The following is an 8,550-nucleotide window of genomic DNA, read 5'->3' as shown; positions in this document are numbered from 1 at the left end:
TTACTTTTCCGAAAAATTTTGTGTTCCAAGTTTCAAAATGAGGGGCTATTTGTTAAAATCCGTTCAGCCCTTTTCCCGTAATTTCCATTACCAGTTCAAATTATATAGATATAGCTTAAATGCATGCGAGAATAATTACAGAATTCGCTAACTAAAGATTCACAATTTTATCCTTCTATTGGATGATGAAAGAAATTAATGTATTTCCATTTAATGTAATTCGATTTTTTTTTATTAAACATAACTAGTCATAATTCAAACCTTCTACCCCTTGAAGGTATTAAACGACTATTTTCTTCGAACCTATCAAAATTCGAATTCAATTCGATAGCAGAATGTGAAAAAAGACTAGTTAAAATAAAGACATTACGGATAAATACTCAGCATATCCTCTATCTACTGGCAATAGATATTACTGGTTATTTTTAAATAAACATTGGTCTTTTCGAGCTACAAAAGTATTAATCCTTTTTTCATATTTTAAATTCTATTTTACCAACCCTCAAGCAACTAAAACAATCAATGTACATGAAAGAAATTTCGTATTTAACAAAGCATGCTTCTCGATGCTATATGGTTAATTTTTAGACGATTCATTGTTTGAACACGAACTCTGCAAAAATATTATTCTATCAATTTAACTGCATTTTAATTTATATTGTCCACTATGTTATGATTATAAGTATTATTCTTCTGTTTTTAGGTGTAAAACTTAATTTGGATATATATCATTCAATATGTTTTTCCCAGTATTGACGTAGGCCAAGTATCCGCCTACAGTTGCAGATATATTGTGAGTTGTTGATGTGAACAGCGTATAGTAGGCCTATGCTATGCGATATTTGAATCGGTCATTCCAAAAAGGTCATGAGTAAACTTTTTTACGAAAATGAGTTATGCAATGAACATTGTGATGTAGGGGTAGCCCGACTAGTCTATGTAAGAAGATCATGAATAAACTTTCAAACAGTGCTGAAATCGAAGCTTGAAATTTCCACTTCCTGCAGAAAGGTCACGAATCTGGCTTTTTGGTTGGATGTGCAGTATTTCCGTGTCATTTCCAGAAACTCAACACACTAGAACAATATGAAATATACAGACACACGAAAACACAACCCAACGAAATTCTCAACACATAACTTAATTTCGAAACACATATACTCTTTGACTCTACACTACGAACGCACCCACATAGGAAAGAAGAGGCGCCAAGACCAACAACGACCAGTTCCGAAGATGACCGAAAATAGGTCGAAACATGTTAACAAGATACGTCAATAATATTTAACACAAGAAAGTTCTTATCATACATATTCCGAAGTAATACAGTGTTAAAAGTTGTGTAATCAAGATGTATAAAAAATATCATATAAGCATGGGTCCTATTCTCAGTATTTACAGAGTTAAGAAAAAACGTATTTTACAAATAACTTTAAATTAGTGTAACCCTGAAAATATTGAGAATAGGAACTGTTATATTACATTTTTTTGTTCGAAATGTCTTCAGAAATAACCTCCGTAAAGGACGGTAAATCCTTGTGAATCACCCTGTATAATATGAAAATAGTACGCATAAAAGTGTTCTCATTCATGGTATATTGGTGCATTAAATAATTTATGTAATTAGAACATTATTTGCTAAAAATATATTTTATTAATTGGTAAAATGTGAACATTCATTGCAAAATGGTCATGAGTCATTGATTTTGATTTTGAAAATGTGTTTTATGCCAAACAAAAAATTTTTAATGAAAAATTTATAATGCAATATTTTCCACGATAACGCTTTAATCATTAACAGTCGTATGAGAATTAAAAATTAGGTAGTTTATGCTGTAGGTAGTTTTTTCTTTCTCCTGTAAAATTTCAGTTTCTTGACTCATGACCTTTATGAAATGACCGATTCATTTATATATGCCTGGTTGTGTTCAACCTGAAAACAATGTTTTCGTACGAAATTTCTAACACTGGTTATTACAATTCAAGTTACTATAATACTGTACTTCAAATGTATGAGATAAAATATGAATGTAACATCTGGGTTTAGTTGTTCTATTACCAGGCGATATAACAGAAGGACTAAAATGAAGACAGTGTATTTCAATACACTTTTCAATATTTCATTTTCTTTTAATGTTATTTAATAGGATGAAAGAGTAATGGAACGGAGAAAAATTCTCTCCGGCGCCGGGATTTGAACCCGGGTTTTCAGCTCTATGCGCTGATGCTTTATCCACTAAGCCACACTGGATACCACCCCGGCGTCGGACAGAATCGTCTCAGATTAAGTTCCAACTCTTGGGTTCCCTCTAGTGGCCGCCCTCTGCACTACGTCATAGATGTCTATGAACGTAGGACCGAAGTCCACACATGTGCTGAGGTGCACTCGTTATGAGTGACTAGTTGGCCGGGATCCGACGGAATAAGCGCCGTCTTAAATCATGAAGTGATTTACGCATTTTATCATATATATTATTTTAATGTACCGAAGTACATATGATATTTCCATGCAGATATTCTGCGTCATCATACGATGAAAGAGTAATGGAACGGAGAAAAATTTTCTCCGGCGCCGGGATTTGAACCCGGGTTTTCAGCTCTATGCGCTGATGCTTTATCCACTAAGCCACACCGGATACCCACCCCGGCGTCGGACAGAATCGTCTCAGATTAAGTTCCAACTCTTGGGTTCCCTCTAGTGGCCGCCCTCTGCACTACGTCATAGATTTCTATGAACGTAGGACCGAAGTCCACACATGTGCTGAGGTGCACTCGTTATGAGTGACTAGTTGGCCGGGATCCGACGGAATAAGCGCCGTCTTAAATCATGAAGTGATTTACGCAGTTTATCATAGGCCTATATATTATTTTAATGTACCGAAGTACATATGATATTTCCATGCAGATATTCTGCGTCATCATACGATGAAAGAGTAATGGAACGGAGAAAAATTCTCTCCGGCGCCGGGATTTGAACCCGGGTTTGCAGCTCTACGTGCTGATGCTTTATCCACTAAGCTACACCGGAGAGAATTTTTCTCCGTTCCATTACTCTTTCAATTATTTGACTTATTTGAACTGTTGTATCAGTGAAGCGAGGTGAGTCAGTGAAGTTATGGTTTTACAGTGCAGTGAACAGTTCCGTTCAGTGATAATTTATAGCGTAAATGAAATGTGTTCTATAGTGTCAGTGAAATGTGTCACAGAGTGTGAGTGAAATGTGCTAAAGTGTCAGTGAAATGCGTCATAGTGCCCCTACAGGGAATGAGATGAGAGTAAAGTGAAAGACTATTGAAACTTATGTAGGACCTATACATAATTATGTAGGTTGTGTTGTAAAATTAGGTGTTTTATTTTATGTTTTATTATTATTGTGTTAAATTGTATTGTGTATTCTTATTGTATTGTGTATAAAATTGTATATGTGTTGTAAATTGTATTATGTATTGTAAATTTTATTGTGTATTGCTTATCATTTTAACTGTGTATTGTTAATATTGTATATACCACTGCCACCGGGTGCTTGCCCACTTGCAGTGTAAATAAATACATACATACATACATCGTATGATGACGCAGAATATCTGCATGGAAATATCATATGTACTTCGGTACATAAAAATAATATATATGTAATTAAACAGGCTAAAATAATGACTTCGGTCTTGAAGAATATTGATCTCAACTATCTACTCATATGGTTTCCAAAGAATGGCTGCAACACGTGTTAGTTTGGATGTTAAGACCGAGAATACGTTCCAGATATACGGTAAAATTAAATATGATTAGAAGTACTAACTTTTATACACTCAAGACATAAATATATATTTTAGCACTGTCTCCATTGGTTTATGATTTATGGTATTAGAACATATTTTAGAAATATTGTAACGCTTCATATAAGTGCCGAAAAGGTCTTCACATGTTTTATAATATCTGTCCTTTAGCAAATGAACAATACAATTCGCTGAACTATAGTCTCGACGCTGTTATTTCCGGCGTGACTCCGCCTCTTTGCTTACGTCTTAGGAAGTGAAGGTTTTATAAAGTCTAGGTAGGTAGTATCGTTCGCCATTTTTGTTCTTTCGTTGCCGAGCTACCATACGAGGAATCTACTTGCCACACCGTTAAACATTATCATGTCGCAGCTCCTATGATAATAAATCAAACGCAATGTAATTCAGCAAATAATTGAGCGGCAAATAACGTCTTCGTGTGCTTTCTGCGAACGCCAACGAAAGAGCAAAAATGGCTGCAAGTTTTGGGAATTCATAATACGATTTAATTGTTATGGCTATTGTAATCATGGTGTCCAAATAGACTGCTGATAAATCTATAGTAATTGCTCGAAATCCAACGCAGCCATCCGTAGTAGCTGCGAATCTTGGGAATTCATAGCACGATTTATTTGTTATAGTATCAGAAGTGAAATATAACATATTTTGCATTCAGTAGTGAAGGAGCATAACAGTATAATATTCAAATATACATATAATATATTTTGGGTTTCCTTCAAAGCAAACAGAGATATTTCTATATTATTTGCAATGGATGTGTTGGAAGAAAGAAGTGAAAAAGATAGGAGAACCAGACATCTTATAAGAAACCTCTTATTACCAAACATTTCATAAAGCGTTTTGGGCATTGTAATGTGATATATTTAGGGAGCGGATTTTTATATAATGAAAGCTAAAGATGGCACATAGTATAAAAAAAATTTAAGACCTAATTCACAACATTCTGAAATGTGAGTACAGCTATCTCACATAGACTGGAGAACGAATCTATTGAAGGGCGATTGCTATTTGTAAATAACGGCTGATACAGTTCATTTTGAACTAATTGTGTTTTAAAAGAGAGCGCCGCCTACTGAAGGCACTTAATTATAATATATGCCTTCATATCATCGGAAGATGTAGCCAATAGTATGCAATGGAACAAACTTCAGCTTTCAGTATATTGTGACAGCGACGTGAGATTCGAACTCACGACCAGCATCCCGCAAGAGAGCAGAATGCGTGTGAGCCGACACGGCTCCGCGGAGCACTATGGGACGGCGCGCGGCGGAGAGGGGAAAGGGCCTACGCAGCGAGGGAGTTTGCGCGCGCATCTTCTGCTTGCCAGTCTTGTGTACCGGAGTTCGACTCGAGTGTGCGTCCGCAACTGTATCAGCATCCGAAGGCCTGAGTTCGAGTGCAGTGGACCGCAGTTGGAGGGGCCTGAGTTCGAATACAGTGGACTGTCTTGCTTGCTCTGGCTTTCTCACTGACTGGCTGACTAATCAACTAAAAACTGCTGTCGTTCCTTCGCGTCCGTAATTTATAACCACAGCGACGTAGCCTCGAAAGTTCGAATTCGCGATTCTTCCACTTCGACGGATTTCTCGGCCTCTCTAGGCAAGCAGAAGATGCGCGCGCAAACTCCCTCGCTGCGTAGGCCCTTTTCCCTCTCCGCCGCGCGCCGTCCCATAGTGCTCCGTGGAGCCGTGTCGGCTCACACGCATTCTGCTCTCTTGCGGGATGCTGGTCGTGAGTTCGAATCTCACGTCGCTGTCACATTATAAAAATCCGCTCCCTAAATAAATGAATCATTCAGTAAATTGCTCACAGGCAATTTGTGGTCCTGCTCAAAACGACATGTACTTTAAAAAACGCCATCTTTTCCTACTATTTTCTCTTACTACATAGAAATAAAATAAAGACACTTTTAACATTAAAATAAATAGAAGTCTAATGAAACTGCTAAAAATATGTAAAGTTGTATGAAAGCCAACTGTACTTCACAGAAAATAATATATCATGCACTTTTTCAATCATGTTCACAACTGCACGGTAATAGATAATTGCAGAATCTGGCAAACGAGTCCACTCCGCAGCGTTCATAGCACTCCTCCACATAAGACCCATTCCATTTGCTTGGCTGTATTTCAGAGAAATGTCATAACAAATTCAAAAAGTTTAAAAAATTTGCGATTGCGAATCACTAGTACGTGTTCGGAAACAGTAATTAATTACAAAGATGTAAATTTGTTTTAAATAATTTGTATGCTTCTACGAATATTAATTCAAAATCACATTACGATATTTTTGTGTTGGCAATTTGTAACTTACTTTAGACAGATTTACTGTCGGTGCAGCGCTTCGTCCCAATTCTCGACACAAGTGCACTTCACTGCAAGAAATCCCTCGGGAATTAATGTTTTCTCGGCTGCACAAATTAAAGGCAGAGAAACATAATTCGATGTTTAATGAAAACTGTTTTATATCAAAGCAAGATCGATTGAAGTGCAGGAACATTAAGAATCACTACCCTCCATTAAATTTACCTCCATGAAGAAACATGATTTTAGTCCAGTTTCACGAGTAGATATCGAAAATAGTGCTTAAAGATACAATTTATTATGTTGTTGGAATGTTATTCCATTTTACCAAGACTTAATCAGCTTTCATTTCGTCATTAGTCCCTACAAAGAGACAATCTCTGGGACAGACAGACCTGGCAATTTTCTTTGGGTTGTAAAGTAATTTCCTACAATACGTCATGGAACTAATGTTATATTTATCCAAATAAGTGGCTACATCAAAACTAATTAATAAGAGCAGGACTGGAAATTCGTCAGTAAAGAGTAATATTGAAAGAATAGCTTTTTATTTCAGGATAAAACATTAAGGGTTCATAAAGCGAGGTTAATCAGACCCTTGGTATTTATATTTCCAGTGATTTCACCTACCAATTTAATGAGTAAACCAGGACTTGTGCGTAATTCGTATGGTTGGCAATAGTTTATAAATTCTTCGAAGTCCAGTTTAAAATCAAATTACTTAATAGTGGTAATGAATTGCGATGTACTCCAGTTTTCCATCCTTTAGGCCTTGAACTAATGGTAAAGGCTGTGTGATGTATACTTTTTTTTTTCATGGAATGCAGTTTCATAGAAAGGACTTTGCCGACAGACCTTCTACTGCCTCCTACTAATTGATTGTCATAAATAAATGTCTTCCTTACTGTGACGGAAATCTTGTCTTCTCTTGTTAGTAACCAATCGCAACCCTCGTTCAGAAGAAGTGACAGGTGCCCGTCAAATCCACGTGGAGGCAGAGTTGCCGCATCTTTTCCGAATTTCAAGAATCCCGTCAGTGTCACTGCATAATTTCGAAGGTCACCAGGATTGTGGCAACTGTGTAATGTTGGGACGAGGGGACAGGATGGAATTGTCAGAGTTGTTTGTGTAAGAAGTCATAAATCTGTAAGTGGGTGTTCAAAGGAGCCACCGAACTGCACTCCTTGAAATAAAATAAGGTATATCTTGTCTCACTGTGAAAAGGGAGAGAAAGTAGATGTGTCTTACTTCGTCTGTGTTGTTATGGTGATGGGGGAGTGGAGCGATGCCGTCCATCCATCCAGTGTCGGAAGGGACTAGTTGTTACATTCTGTAGCGCAAAATAAAATTACAAAATATCTCTCTTCGTACTGTGTAGTTCCGTCACTGAGCTTGTCTTTCAAGAAACTGAGTTCCGGTAGCCTGTACAATAACAAGGTTTTGAAAGGAATCCTGAAAATTTACAACCCTCCTATAATCTCCACCCTCATTTGAAGGGACTTGGTTTTATTGCTACTGAGACAAGATAAACCTTACCAGCTATAGTATGGCTAATATTGTGCGTGTTTTAAAATATCAGGTTAATGGTTGGAAGATGGTGACTTTGAAGTGATTGGTTTGCAGTAACAAATATAAATGATACTCGGGAGGACATTAAACACAGAATAAATATGGGAAATGCCTGTTATTATTCGGTTGAGAAGCTTTTATCATCCAGTCTGTCGTCAAAAAATCTGAAAGTTATAATTTATAAAACAGTTATATTACCGGTTCTTCTGTATGGCAGTGAAACTTGGACTCTCACTTTGAGAGAGGAACAGAGATTGAGGGCTTTTGAGAATAAGATTGTTAGGAAAATATTTGGCGCTAAAAGGGAAGAAGTTACAGGAGAATGGAGAAAGTTACACAACGCAGAGCTGCACGGACTATATCCTTCACCTGACATAATTAGGAACATTAAATCCAGACGTTTGAGATGGGCAGGGCATGTAGCACGTATGGGCGAATCCAGAAATGCATATAGAGTGTTAGTTGGGAGGCCAGAGGGGAAAAGACCTTTGGGGAGGCCGAGATGTAGTTGGGAAGATAATATTAAAATGGATTTGAGGGAGGTGGGATATGATGATAGAGACTGGATGGATTAATCTTGCTCAGGATAGGGACTAATGGCGGGCTTATGTGAGGGCGGCAATGAACCTCCGGGTTCCTTAAAAGCCAGCAAGTAAGTAAGTAAGTAAGTAAGTAAGTAAGTAAGCAAGCAAGTAAGTAAGTAAGGCATAAGCTTTGTAACTGGCGAGCGGATCATAAATTGTATATAGTCCATAGATAATTTATAACTGTGGATTTGTAATGTGTATTTGTAACGTATTAATTAAATTGTGGATTTGTAATATATTTAGAATGTACTTAAGCATAAGCTTTATAATTGGCTAGTTGATCATTCATTGTGT

General features: G+C 37.0%; 1 non-coding gene across 1 annotated transcript; it reads right to left on the bottom strand.

Annotated features, from left to right (window-relative positions):
- Window positions 1-2,564: 2,564 nt before the first annotated feature.
- On the bottom strand, window positions 2,565-2,636 carry TRNAY-AUA (transfer RNA tyrosine (anticodon AUA)). Its single transcript has one exon. It is a non-coding gene; the product is annotated as a tRNA-Tyr (tRNA).
- Window positions 2,637-8,550: the final 5,914 nt, after the last annotated feature.

Source organism: Periplaneta americana, chromosome 8, assembly GCF_040183065.1.
Source record: "Periplaneta americana isolate PAMFEO1 chromosome 8, P.americana_PAMFEO1_priV1, whole genome shotgun sequence".
NCBI classification, from domain to species: Eukaryota; Metazoa; Arthropoda; class Insecta; order Blattodea; family Blattidae; genus Periplaneta; species Periplaneta americana.
Note: the sequence above shows the minus strand (reverse complement) of the source record. Positions and strands in the feature narration are given on the sequence as shown.